Below are 15,256 nucleotides of genomic sequence, written 5' to 3' on the forward strand. Positions count from 1 at the left end.
TAGTAAAACAGGAGGGAAGACAAGTCCATTTGGTGATAAGTCATATCAAAATTCATGTGCTGGGTCTAAATTCCTTGCAATTTTATTATATCAATAGATTAATAGTTTTTTATTGTGTTTGTTGTTTTTTGGTTGGTTGGTTGGATTTTTTTGTTGTTGTTCATACAGTCCTAAGATGCATTGTATTCAGGGGTACTCAAGTCTTGATACTTCTACTTTACCTATTTTACTACATTTCAATCTTGATGAGTGTTTGAAAAAGCTGTTAATGTTGCAAATGTCCCTTTCCTCTTCTCCCCCAACACTTACAATGACAGCTTCTAAGTATACTTGCTTTTTTCCATGAGTACACATTATTGCTGCCATCCCCTGCGTGGAAAGCTGTCATTTGGTTCTTAGTGTGTTGTACCTGATCAGGTTTGTGAACCAGAGGATCACCAGCTGAGAATTATTCCAGAATTAGCATTAAATTTAAGAGACCAGTAAGTGCTGTTCAGCAATGAGAAAACAATTGGTTAAAACTACATAATTTCTGGTGCCATAGACATGACATGACATTACATGACATAGTGTAAGTACAGAATTGATGCTCTGGGCTGGTGCAGAAGATCAGCCTCTGAGGCTGGCATGGCTGCAAAGCAAATGTCTCTTATTGACAGATTGGCTATCACTGACATTCCCCCGATGATGGCATCTGAGAATATCCAATATAAACATGCTACAGTGGTCCAAAGTTGTTTACTTTGTAGCTTGTCCCATTCTTCAGTCAATCCTATTGTACTTCCATCTCAGTTTGGTCCTCACAAGCAGCCTCCTGACCAAAGTTTAAGCCTTTGGTAATGAATCGATTTCTCCCATGTGTTTGTGCAACTGACTCACTCTACAGTGAGGTTTTACATGATTCTGCAGTGTGACAAATATGTTAATGTATGCAGAACAATGCTTCCAGTTCTGGCAGACATTTGCTGTGCTCATACCATCAATAAAGATGAATTTTTTTTTGTGCTATAAAGTACTCCAATATGACTATAATGCCACAGCTCACTGAATTTGCTTTAAATTGACTCTCTGCCTACTGATCAGACTATCAAAGCCCAAAGAACTGTACTCTTTGCTTTTCTGTAGCAGTAATTTAAGAAGGCAAAACACCATTAAGTTCAATGAGGCGTGATTAACACTCAAACACACGGAAGTGAGAAACCCATAAAGATGTGATCTTGCACTTAGTTATTATGTCTCACAGGTATTTAGGTGGTTTGGAGAAAATTACTGGGGAGAGAGAAACTGGATATCTTTCAGCTTTTCTGAAAAAACCTCTGTCTGACCACCTATTTAGCAGCCAAATATGTATTCACATATAGTGGCAGCATAACGGTTGCTGAGATTTTCTATTTATGGTCATATATGTTTATCATGCCAGGCATAATTTATGTCCTTGCATTTTGCATATTTAAGAGAAAATCAAGTTGACAAAGCCTATGGAAAAAAAAATACTCTATGAAATTGTGTTTCTATGTTGGTAGAATAGCTCTTGAGGAGACAGAATGTTCCCAGAAGATGCTAAAACAAACATGCAAACAGAACTCTAAATTAGGACCAAGGCAAGAGTTCAAGTGCTTTATTTTCTTTCTGAGACAGGCGGCTTAACTGTTTGCTCCAAAGATACGGATCAAATAAATCCAAAAAGTTCCATTGCCTTGCTGAATCACTGCCTGAAAGGTTATTTTAAAGATGTTGGAATACAAGCTTGAGGTCCCTGTCTGAAAGGTTATTTTAAAGATGTTGGAATACAAGCTTGAGGTCCCATTGAGGGTAAGGTTTTACTGTATGGAGGAAAGGCAAGGATAACCCTTATATATCAGTAGAAATTAACTAAAAAGTTTAAACATAGAAGAAAGAAATGTCCATATTGATGGGCTCCAAATGGCATAGCTTCAGCTTTATCAATGAAATTTTTATTATCAAAGAGTGCAAGTATGGGTTTAGATGATATTGGCTGAGCAGTGGCTCTTGAAAACACAGGAACTCTACATTATGCATATGTAAATATCTATGCATGCAAGTATTTTTGAGATGAGAGACTAGATTATGTTCAACACAAAAGCAGTTTTCATGGTTTTGTTTAGTGCTCAGAGTTATGCAAGAATTTTTAATCATGTGAGTTTAAATGTATGTCTGTACTGAATGGCACCTGACAAGCTTCACAAACATCTCTAGGAGCAATATATTTAAAAAAATATGGAAAAGTAATGCATCAGCCTGTGAGGTCTAATACCATCTACAAAAGAGGGTCATAAAACAGCTGCTGGCATGTTCACACTTGCTGTACATGATCAAATGCGTATGTACAATGATTAATCTTGGTCAGAGTCAGGCTGGCTGGCAGCAAACTAAATGCAGCTGGGCTGACCACATAAAAGCCATTTCTCAAAACCTGGGATTTGTGCACAGTTCATTGAGGGCTATGTACTCCTCCTGCCTCTCTCAATGGATTCTCATGAAAGAATCAGCTCAAACCGACCTAATTAAATGTCCAGAGCGGGAGGCTGATGCCTGAGATGTATCTGGAATGAGCTATTGGAGGGAATTATTAATCCTGTCTGTAAGCAGAATGTTTTGTGGCATTCATTGATTTGTCAAAGCTTTCCTATAGCAAGTTGAGTTTGGGACACAGCAGAGGACATAAAAGGAAGGTTGCTGTCTGAGTGGTTATGGTGGCTATGATCAGTGTTTGAGCTTCTACCAGCAAAACCACTGGTGTTTCCAGATCACGGCACAGTCCCTTAGAACAAATCTCTCTACTCCACAGAGGATGCTTTCAGTTTAGCTGTGGTAACCACAAGAAGAAAGATGGACATTCAAATGGGAGGATAATAATAGCTTTAAACCCAAAACCTCAACTGTCATTGCTCTCACACAGAACAACTGCATAAAAACCATTTGTTCTAGTCTGAGACAAATGAAAGGCAAGCTAAACATTTTCTCCCTATTTTTAAAGGAAAATAAGTATTACCAGGATATTGCAATTAATTTGATTAATTCTTGTTGTCGCTTGGATTAATACTTTTTAGAGAAAATAATTCTAGTTCTTGTGCTTTCATTTTAGGAACATATAAGTAGCCCTTTTTTTTATTTTTAAGTAAAAGATTTACTAACGAGTTTTGAAGCTTCTCAAGGGTTTGATTAGTGGTGCACGGCCACCATCAGTGCTGTGGCAGCATGTTTGGCTTGGTCTGCCTGACCAAAAGAAGTCAAGTAATTCTTCTATTCCCCTTCCTCTTCTATCCTGGTAAATTCCAAATCTACAAATGAAGAAGAAGAGAAGAGCTGTGGACACCTAATTTATCTGATTCTTTTCTGAGTCTCAGTAGCTATTAAGATTATGGAAACCCTGGCATGAAGCATTCTAAGCTCTGACCACTCTGTGCTGCCAGTTTTAGGTGTCTGAAGTCCTTTGTAGTTGAACTGTTTTACTACTTATGTGGCTATTGTGACTTTTCAGAAAAGAGAACTTCTCTAGTAGTAGTAGGAAAATAAAACAGGTGCCCTTTAATTGGTCTTGAAGTAGCTGATGATGCAGTTCAGCAGCATCCTCTGGCAAGCCATCTGTGGATGTGGGTGTAGTCGAGCGTCACTGACTGCTTCTGTTGGGAGTGGGCTCTGCTCTTCTCTCCTCTCCCACAGCAAACTCTGTTGTTGGGGGACTTAAGTTATTTTTTCCTTTTAGATGGATATGAAGGAGTAGGAAGTAGAGATTAATTTTGTGTTTTTCTTTTCCTTTTCCTTTTGAAAGAATGAGAAAATCACATGAAATTATTATTTGTTATGTACCTGGGAAATGTCTTTTTCAGTTAACCTTTTGGGCTTGGGTTGCAGGTCTCTATCCCATTCTTTTCTCTTAAACATTTTCTTTTATGCTTTCTCCCTCAGATTCTTAATTCCATTAGGTGATACAACCATTTTTTCTTTATGTAGAGGGAAGGAGTTAAAGTTTTTCCATGTTCTTTCAAGTATCTTCCTTTCTAGTGTCTGTTTCAGAAATAAGAATGGGATAGAGACCCATTCATTCCACACTAGCATAGTCTCTCTTGTACTGGGAACTCCAGAACTGGTCACAGGACTCTGGATGCAGTATCACCAGTGCTGAAGAGAGGGCAAACATTGACCTGCTAGCACTAGGCCAAGATGGGCTTGACCTTCTATTGTGCAAGGGTATATTGCTGGTTCACGTTCAGCTTGATGTCCACCAGGACACTCAGATCTTTTTCTACAAAGCCACAGTCTGGACTCCAGCCTGTACTGGTGCACGTGGCTATTCTGGTCTATTCTGTGTTCCTGCCATTGAATTTCATAAGGTTCCTGTTGGCCCATTTCCCCAGCTCATATAGGCTCTCTGAATGGCAATTCAACCCTCTAGCACGTGAACTATTACCTACAATTTGATGTGATCCACAGCTTCTTGGGGTACATTCTCTCCTGTTACTTGGGTCATTAGCAAAGTTAAGCAATACCAGTTATAGTGTTTCAAAATGTGTCTACATCATCAAAAGAACTGTATTTTTATGTGTTGTTTTATTCCCTCCGTGTTTCTAAAGATTTTTATTTTGTTTATGTTTGCTTGCTGAGGTTTTTATGAAGGTGAGACTTCTGTTTCACCACATAATAAAGAATTGCAATTATGTGTCCATTTTCCCCTGCTTCCCAACTGCCCATGACTCTATAAATACATCAATCAATTTATTTAGCTGCTATTCTGTACCTTGAAAATGTGGTTAAGATTTTTAAAGCACTGTGAAGTGCTATACTGAAAAACTACCGAATACCATTAAATAAAGATTTGTGCTTCTGGAATTTAAAAATAAAAGCCTAATGTCTTAGATATAAAAAAAGAAAATCACAGTTAAAGAACTGTGTTTATGAATGTAATTCCAATTCTAAATGCATCAATGTCAGAGAAGCCTCCATCTTCTCCCTTATGATGGTCCTGATAAAGCATTTTCTCTCCTATCCCAAGTGTTAAACTGATTCATGAGCATTTGCTCCTGATGAGCTTCAAAAACAAGCCCAGACCAGCTAGCCAGTACTGACAGGCTGAATGCAGAATTTCCCTTGACATTGACTAGTCCTCATGACATAGCCACAAGTCTGCAGCTTTTGAGGACAGCCTCAAACTGTATTTTTTCCTTTCCAGGCAGAATACACAACTAGATCTTAGGTTTGCTGACAGACTGTCAGTAAGAGTTCATCCTCAAAGAGGCAATGCACTTCTTGTCAGTATTAGCAGGACCTTATCTCCGGGCAAAGCTGGAGCTCCTGACTCAGGATAGTCTTATCTTTGATTTTGGCATTAAAAATGGTGAATGTTAGTTACCAAGTAGTATTGATATCTATGATGAACTACTGGCTTGATTGACAATTGATAGGGCAGTGAAAAATATTGTAGTTTTTCTCCTTCACACTGTCATGCAGTAAACCTGTCATGCAGGTAACTGGCAGTGTGCTGAGTTTACAGATGGGTTTGGGGTGATGGACTTTTCTCTGGCAGGCTTTTTGCCAAGTAACATGTAGCAACACCAAGCAACTATGTTTCAAGAGAGATGACTTTCAACCAACTGTAGAAGTGGCAAAAGTGTGTCATATTGAACTTCTTGTTTCCAAGGAAGTGACAAGTGTTTTATGATGAACTTAATGATGAACTCAGTGAGAGTTAGTTACAGTCATCTGGCTTTAAATGATGGAATCTGTGAAGAGCCTTTTGAGAGAGGTACAGTAGCTGACCTGACTGACACATGAACAGATTCCTGTGGTGGGAGAGAAAAGTACTGCACTGCAGGTGATGCTTAACCAATTCTAATAGACCATCCTTTCAACAGCTTTCCTTAGAAAGTTTTGCATTTCTACAGGATAATGGCAAATTAGCTGCATTTCTGCTTCTTCATGCTGAAAGTTGAGTTTCCAGTCACTCCAGAGGGCTGAGCGTAAAAGGCGCTTGCTCTGGTTTTTCATTACACTTGTCAGAACTGCCATCTCTCTTTCATGACCTGACAAAACAGGCTTTTGAGTTCACTGAAGAATGCACTCTGGAAGGCTTGTTCAGCACCAGTTTGATGTGTAGGACAGCAGGGGACTGCTGAGTGAGCTTCATGTGACCAGGTCAGGATTGGGTGTGCTTGTCTCTGAGCCATCTCAAGTGGTTGGCACATGCTGTGTGACAGAATACATCTGTCACTGCAGTGGTAAATAATTTATCATAGACTCATTTGAACAGATGGATTGCAAAGGTGGATTAAAAGTGGCCTTGCTTAGCTATCCAGCTAGCTTTCATGCTTCTCTGCGTGCTGTATAACAACAGAGAAGCTGTGCAAGCTGCTTGCACCCTGATGGGCCATACTTGCATGCAGTGAGGTAAGGCAGGCTTATTGCTATCTGGCTGAAGTCTTCCATATGTGAATGAAGAAACCAGTTCTTCTAAATTGTGCAAAATCAACTTTTCTGACTTTTTCCAGGTCACTGAGAACTGAATTTGTAACTGCTAGTGTGGCCACAAGGTAGGATAGCCAAAACCTCTTCAAAATTTTGTCCTATTTGTGTTAGGCAGGACTAAAAAACATTGAAGGATTTGCTTTTCATACACCCACTTGAACAAAGAGAACTCCATTCTTTGTGTATGAAGGCTATGGGACAAGTGAGAAATAAATATGTACACACATTTACCTATTTCTCCGGTTAACAAGACAAGGAAATCTGTGTGGTAACACAAAATGTTTTCATCAAGTGAAAGTAATCTTAGCTAGTATGGGTTATAATGATAGACTTCTACACACACTCTACTATGGCTTAAATGATGCAAATACTAAGTATGCTGAAAATATATAAATCATTTATAGGGAGAAATATATTTAAATTTGTCAAGGCACTTTGTTGCATTAACTTCTCACCCAGGCAGGGACTGTTGTGACAATACAATAGACTTTGGCTTTTAGTTAGATATTTCCTTTTATTTTCTTTTTTTTCCTCCAAAGATTACTGATTCATGTGGCAAGTATTCAGATTTGACATCACCTTTCCATGACTAAATTGCTACATCATTTTAAAATAAGAAAGTTCTGCTTTCAATACTGATTGATGCATTACTGTTATTTTCCTATATTTCATTTGCTTCCTTTCACTTTTCTTTTACTATGCTTGTCACTCTTGGAACATGTTCTGCATGTGTAATATTTGATATTCAGAAGAATTACACATATGCTTTTGGTTCAGTACTTAAAAGGATTATTCTTATAAATAAATCTGGAGTTAGCTACAACAGACCAATTTATTTGTTTTCTGTCTCATTTTGTTAGCTATTACTGCATTTACTTTTTCATTAATGCCATTCTTTTGTTGCTTACACTATACCCTTATATTTGGGAAGTTCTCATCCAGCTGGTACTAGTTCTATCCCCTTTAGTACCCATCAGAGATTTTACTAAAAGCAGTCAATTTTATCAAATTATTCAGAAGAGTAAAAATAATCCTTTTTAACTTAGCAATTCCTCTAACTAGAGGTATTCTTGACAGTTTCCATTCTATATAATTTTAAAATTCCCATCTGGCCACATGGAATGAGAAGCAGAAAGTAGACATGTTTAAAAAGTTTCCCAGTTGCCTGATAAAATGTAGGATTTTCCACCTCCAGACTGCCTATAGGAATGTGGTTTAAGAGGAGCTCTCAGGTTGTTTGATCATAGGCAGATCATGACAAACTTCCACCACTGTCAAAGGACCCACCACCCCTTGTCTTGTCATCGTCCCAGCCTCTGGAAGTCCAGCAGCATCTTTGCAAACCCATTTCTCCAGTGCTGTTCAGGAAGAGAGGCAGTTCCTATCACGGCCAGTATTTGAAGTCATAATATTATTGATAGTATTTCTGAAAGAGCTAAATTTCTTACTTCCCATGTTTACTGTTTTGAGGAAATAAAGTTAATTGTTCAGAATACTGCAGCAAGTACTACTGATTAATAACCATAGCTGTGAACCACCATGCTGAAACTGGTTCTATGTTGTTTTTGGAGAGTGTCTCAGCTAAATCCATACCATGATGTCCATAGTGCAGCTTCAAGAGGTGAGAAGCTAAAAATGCCCTCACCCTGTTGTATGAGTGTTCACAGAGGTAGTCTTTCTGCTGGAAAACTGCATGCGTGATTCTTGGGGCTGGTTGATACAGTCACATAGAGACTTGTTGTCTGCTGAAGCTAGAATTGGATACTCCAGATTTCTTGGAGACCAACATGATTATGTAAAGTAGAGGTCTTCTTACATGTTTGAACCAATGAATGTTTAATTAGTCTACATAATACAAAATTTTCTTCAGCAAGAAATGTCTTGATTCCAGAATGCACAGATAACCAATGCTCAGGACAGAACACTTTCTTGAGGAAATTTAAATCCTTAATTAAAATTGGACAAAGAAGAGAGTTTTTCACATTTCTGGTGACCATGCTCACTGCTAAACACTCACACTTAAAAAAATGGTAATGCACAAATGTCCTGTCAAGATCCTTGAAAAACTTGATAGTCCTTGAATATCTTGGTAGAGCTTTCATGGCTTTGAATCCCAAAAGAAGACATGTGCTGCTTTCCTGTCCTTAATGAATTGGAAATGACTTAGCCTATAACCTTTCCAATTTACTTAATTTTGGATAATTAAGACACTCCACCATGATTGTTGTAAATTCTGATTTTGATCATGCAGCCACTCTGTGCCTCTTAAAAGGAAGCCCCTCGTGATTCCTCAGGACAGTGATGTCCTTGTAATATAGGTAGTACAACACAGACTTTGTAAAACTAGATAAGATGTCTGCAAACAAACATTGGTATTCAGGGTATGTTTTTTCACCATAACCATTGCAGATGGCAGAGTATTTAGCAGTCTTTTCCATTACACTAACTGTCAGATGGTTATCATGTTGAAAGGAAAGAATATGCTGTTCTCCCTGTTCTTGTTTTGGGCAGCAAAAAAGAGATGTAAGACAGTAAGGTGTCTACCAGCTACCTTCCCTCGGTGCAAGTGCTCTGTTTGGTACAGAGTGCAAATCGCAGCTTGCTGAGGACTCCTGCTGTAAGCAGGAGTTAAATGTGAAGGGTAGAACAGGGATATGACCTTGCTTCCCTCCCATGATGAAATAACAGCAGTTGTTTCTGTAGCATGAATGCAGCAGACTACCTAAGCCTCTGGGCAAGAGGTAGGAATCCTGTTAAGCCTACATTTCTCTTCAAGAATTCTGGCAGGTCTAAGCTACTCTTCTTTAACTAACAGACTATAATTGCAGCTGAATCTCCACCCTTCACCATTGCTTTTTGTCCCACAGACTGACTTTAATTTTAGTACTGAGAATCAATTAGATGCCCATAAAGAACAGTATCATAGCCTGAGTCTTTCCTCTGTAGTTAACAGACATTTATTGTTTCTGATGGGATATCTCCGTCTTCCAGACTTCTCCGTCTTCCACTTCTTCTGTGGAAATCAGAAGACAAGTGGAAAGAGAGGCAGCTGGGTCCAGTGTGCCTCACATCTCGGTGCCTGACAGCACATCAACAGAAGGAACAGAGAGCATTAATAAATCCAAAAGATAAATATCACCTCATTTTCAAGGCAGTGAACTCATGAGCCTGAGTCCAAAGGCATGCCTCTGCCTCAGAAGTGAGGGAAACCTTATTGGGTTCATGTAACTTCAAGGATTTATGAAGTTTTGGGTTGGTGGCAGGTTTGCATTGGAATGGCTGCAGTCCAGGAGGCCAACATGCCATGTTGTATAGTGGGGGTTAAGATGAAGGCCTGCCTGGTGCTGTAGCTAATCCTATGCTCTGTTCTTGGCACAGGCAGATGGTAGAAATCCTCCTAAAGCCCTCTTTTGAAAAGCTGTATGGGCTTTGGTAGGTTACCAAAAATATTAAAAAAAAGTAAAAGTGATTAATCCTGGCAAATTTGGATTAGACTTTTCAGAGCTTCTTTCTGATCCAGATGAAGGAGCACTGAAATTAGAGCTGCCTCTGTGGCATCCTTACCTCTCCTGCATTGCATAAACTTTAAGCAAAATGGCACAAAGTGATTACTTTAATAGGGAACCGTTTCCCACTGTCCATGCAGAGCAGATCATGCTCTCACAATGAACACCAGCCTGCATTTGGGACTCTCAGCTTTCAACACAGACTCCATACTGAAGACTATTCTGAAGACAGAATTGGGAGCTCAACTCAGAGGTTGACCTTGTCAGATCGGTCTCCAGCAGCCTGCTGTGACAGCGCTTTAGAGGGATCAGTTCTCACAATTATCTAAATTGATTTCTTCAAGGTGGGGATGTATATCCCTTTTACAGCTGAGGAACTGAAACATGTACCCAACCTAAAATGCTTACAAGTGATTGTCACTGAGCACATAGTATCTTGACCACATATTTACCCTGTGGGAAATGTGTCTGCAGTTCCTTAATGCAGAAGAGATGTGATTGGGACAACTGGATTATTGTAGGGATGGTAGGAGACATCTCCACGAAAGAAATTTTTCCTTTTTGATGTCAATTCCAAAGCCAAAATCAAGCAAAGCACCTGAATTCTTCAAAGAAAAAGATTCAAAGTTTTTAAGTGTAGGGAAAATGTTATATTTTTTCCTGTGCTTTGTTTTGTGAAGTGTAAGGTGGTTTTGACTGAAATCTTCTGAGAATAAAAGGAAAAAGGTGAAGAAAAAAGCAGGAACTGGCCTGAGAAAGTCTGGCACAGAGTGCAGCACAAAACATTTAACTTTGACTGTGAAAACATACCTTAAACCAAAGATCTTGGTAACCAGTAATAGACATTGCCCCCCAATCAGTCAGGGTGGATTTACGTTCCAGTAAGTTAAGATTTAAGATTACAATAGCAATTTTTTAGCAATTAAAAAAGAATCAAGCTAACAGGGAATAAGATAGCTATTGTGAGAAAGCCAGGAAATTGAAGAGTTAAAGGCTGAAGAATTCTAAATGTTTAAAAACATTGGAATGTGATGTTAGGGTCACCCAAGTTGTTGTTTCTCCAACTTCTCGCTTCTCCAAGGCCATATGAGAACCATCTGGCCCTCAAAAGGAAAGTTAGTGTCCTGTGTTTGGTCCTTTGTCACAGGCTCACAAACTACATTGTAGGCTACCATTTCTGCTACAGATTTGTTATCAATTTTTTTTCATAATTTGACGTAAATCCTATTCTTCATATTAGTAGCCTTTTCTGGCCATCTGCATTCATAGCCATAAATTTCTGCTCAGATTGCTGTCCTTCCAATGAAAATGTTTGACTAAGGGCTTGATTTACTTTTTTGCTATAAGTAAAAAGCTTTTTCTCAAGAAATAAGTCGACCATTTTTTTCCTTTGGGAAACAAAAATAGCAAAAAATGTAATTTAGCAGAACTTGATAAACTGTTTACATCATTTTGCACTGTATTTTTATTTTTTTTAATCCAGGGAAGATGTGCTTGAATGGAAGAGATTTTATTTATTTATTTATTTGATAATTAGTCTAGCAAAAGCTAATAAAAAATCTAAGGTTAAGACAGAGATGGTTAAATGAGGATTTTCATCCAGAAACAATGGCTACTTGAAGTATGTCTTTGCTATAAAAGTACTCTGAGCTGAGCACTGTGGTTCAAACATGAGCATCTATCTAAGGCTGTTTGGATTTTTGTTACTTCCAGCTGAGCCAATCCTCTATTTAGTAAGCCACCCAGGAGATTCCTGAAGTTGGTTCATTATGCCAGACTGAGATCCTTTTAAAGCAGTCTGTTCTCCTGGTCACAAATGGAAATTATGAGAATGTACTTGAGGACATTTAGGATATGAGGTGTTGGATGTGAGCTAACAAGTGACTTAAGAAAGTGCTGAGATACTGGAGTGAAACATCTGAACACCCAAAAACTTGCTCAGTTGTTTCTTTATTTTGCTAGGTAGTCTTCTGCCTGACTCAGTTCCTTAAACATCTGAGGCCATGCTCCTTTCATTGCTCTGTAAGTGATTTTATCTGAGTATTTTGGTGGTCACATTCATATCTGTGCCCAGGCTGCAGACAGGAGCCGTGTGTTTCTTTGTTGTTGTAATGTGATTTGCTCCCAAAGCCTCACATAGACTATGCATGAAAGGGACTCATGGCTCCTGTTTTTCAGACACGTGGTGGTAGTGCAGCTTCTTGTATTCAATAACTTAAAATTCAGTTCATGCTGTGGAAAACCAGCAGTAAATCAGGTGAGTGTCTACAGTCTTCAATATCTGACTGGAGAGGACAGTAAAAACTGTACAGCAGAGGCACAAGTTAATAAAACCAGATATTGAATTATTTCCAAGACAGAGATAAGGTTTATTAGCTTGGATATAATGCTGTGAAATGGTTGTTCTTCTGACACTGAATTAGTTTTCACTGAGTAAATTCGGGTTCTTATGGGCATTGTGCAAGTGTATGTGACTGTGCTGTAGGGTTGTTTCTCTCTGGCCTCATCTTCAAGGACCCCCAGTAAGGATTTGAGTGGAAAATGCAGGATGAGCATCTACAAAAATGGACACTATTGGACAAATGTTCTTGCTAAAAAACTAGGAAAAGCTTAATGATTCAGGTCAAAGCTGGTATCTCTAGATGCTCCACTGCAGCTGTGTATTGCCAATTGGATAACATCCCTGTGTTACATCTCTGAGTGCAGCCATGTCTGTCCTCCAAAGCACTTATCTCTGGTATTGAACTACTTGTACCTGGTGCTTCTGAATAACATGACTGTACTTTCGAATATGATGAACTGAAACATTGTGGTTATAGTAGTCTACAGCCATGCTAAGTGTTTTGTACTTTGGTTTAAATTACCAGGTTTCCCGTGACTCAGTCCATTCAAGTTTTGGCAATTCCAGGTGAACAAACATGCATGCACACACAGAGGTCTTCTTTGAGATATTATTAACAAGAATGTAGAGGATTTATTGCAGCATGCCTGCTTGATTGGTAAACAAGTTTGTTGAGGCTATAGTTTTGAATCCCATCCAACTTTTTTTGTTTACAGAAATGATCTCTCAGCTTCCACTTAGGCAGTAATTTAACATTACTTTCCTTCAGCTATTGATATCTATCATTGTATAAAAATCACCGTGTTTTTACTTGTCTTCCTAAAATACAATACCCTGCTCTACATCCATTCTATATTGAATCAAGTGAGATTCATAAAACCTTTGACCAGGTGCTGACATTGATGGTCAATTCAGTAGGGTATAAACACATACACATACATACATCCTCCCCCCATCTTGTGATGGGCCTGGCACATGAAGCATTTGAAACCACAGGTTCAGAAAGCCTTGCAAAACCTTACTACTCCCTTTTTAAGGCTCCTCTGATTGCACTGAGCCACTGTTAGAAAACTTGCTCTGTATCCACTGGTAGAGTACAAGCATCAGTTGAACTTGCATGTGCTGAGATAATGCAGAAGAGCTACATTGTGGTATGACACCCTCTTCACTGACAGGGCCAGGCTATACCTATCTCTTCCCCTGTCTAGGCTCAGAAGGAGGGACAATGAAGAATATCTAGGTTTAACCATAGACAGAAACCACGAGTCTGGAGCCTGTGAAGTGTAGAAGTGGTCCCGAGTTACAGAATCATAGAATCAGCTGGGAAGGGACCTCTGAGATCATCAAGTCCAACCCTTGATCCACTACTGCTGTGGTTACTAGACCATGGCCCTAGGTTCTGACATTACCGTTGCTCTGTGTTGCCTGTTATAGCATCTACTAATATTTTGCCTGGATTTTAAAAGTAATAGTCCAGGAAAAGGCTGATATCTTGCTCTCACAACATGAATTTGCTTCAGAGTGAAAAATGTGACATTCAGAAACATGGGTAAAGAAGGGTCACTAGACAACAATACCCCAGGGCTTATCTTAATATTTTAAACATGTTATTTCTGGGAGTTCTCTGAGAATTAGGCAGTGGTTGAGGAACTTAAACTATAGATGGAGGTACTGAGAGAGGTAATAGGGCACCTACCTCACTCTTAGTCCCGAAGGACAGCCCCTCTCCCAGTCTACTGCAATAACTGTGAGTACAGTGGAGATATGACCAGGGTACTAGAGACATCACTACACCTTAGGGAAATTTAGCTTGATTGTAACAAAAGCGATGTGATTATCTTAGAGCTGGGCTGCTACATGTGCAGGGAAGAATTAGATATATTTTAAAATAAAATAATACAATGTTAAAGAAAAACATGACATTAAAAAATGACTTAAAAATAAATCTCTCAAAATTCCACTCTCTGAAATTTATTAAAGAAAATTGAATTATGCTGGAGTCTGTATCCTGGTCATCCTGTTGCTAATATCAATTCAATGTTAGCAACAAAAACTGAAGCTAATCATCTGGTTCATTTTGCCCTGTGCTTTTCTGTACTGGACAGTCATGTTCTATATAACATTTAACACAGATATCAAGCATCACTTTAAAACTGACCACATAGATCTTACCTCTTGGTTCTGGAAAAAGGCTGTCCTGGAGCATTACTGCTTAGCAGCAGCTGTCACCTTCTAATTTCCAGTTTTCAGCCCTGAGGAGTTTACTTGCCTTTGTTCTTGAATCGAATGTATCCTCTTTGCTTATAGTAGCCATGTAATCCCTTCCACAATCTGCAGTCCTCCACAGAGACACACTGTTCCTTCTTGTAGCCCTTCTCTGCACCTATTTCAGTTGGCTTCATCTGAATAAGAGTAGTTGACCCAAATTGTGCAGAGTTGTATTGGGTTTGCATGACCAGGTTTTGGTAGTGAGGAGCTACAGGAGGGCCTTCTGTGAGAGATTGCCAGAAGCTTCCCTTGTCTCCAACACAGCCAATGCCAGACGGCTCCAGGATGGACCCATCACTGGCCACGGCTGAGCCCCTTAGTGACAGTGGTAGTGCCTCTGGGATAATGGATTTAAAAAGGAGGGGTTGGGGAGGGCAGGCAACTGCTGTGAAAACAGCAGCCAAAGAGAAGAGTGAGAACACGTGAGAGAAACAGCCCTGCAGACACAAAAGTCAGTGAAAATGGAGCAGGAGGAGATTCTCTAGATGCCAGAGTAGAGATTCCCCTGCAACGCATGGAGGTCCATGGTGGAGCTATCTACCCTGTTGCCCCTAGAGAACCCCATGCCAGAGCAGGTGAGTGCCCAAAGGAGACTGTGTGAAACCTGTGTTGAAGAAGGCTCCTGGCAGGACCCATGGCCCAATAGAGAGAAGAGCCC

Source organism: Pipra filicauda, unplaced genomic scaffold, assembly GCF_003945595.2.
Source record: "Pipra filicauda isolate LSUMZ 115617 unplaced genomic scaffold, ASM394559v2 scaffold128_size5466820_pilon, whole genome shotgun sequence".
Lineage (NCBI taxonomy): Eukaryota > Metazoa > Chordata > Aves > Passeriformes > Pipridae > Pipra > Pipra filicauda.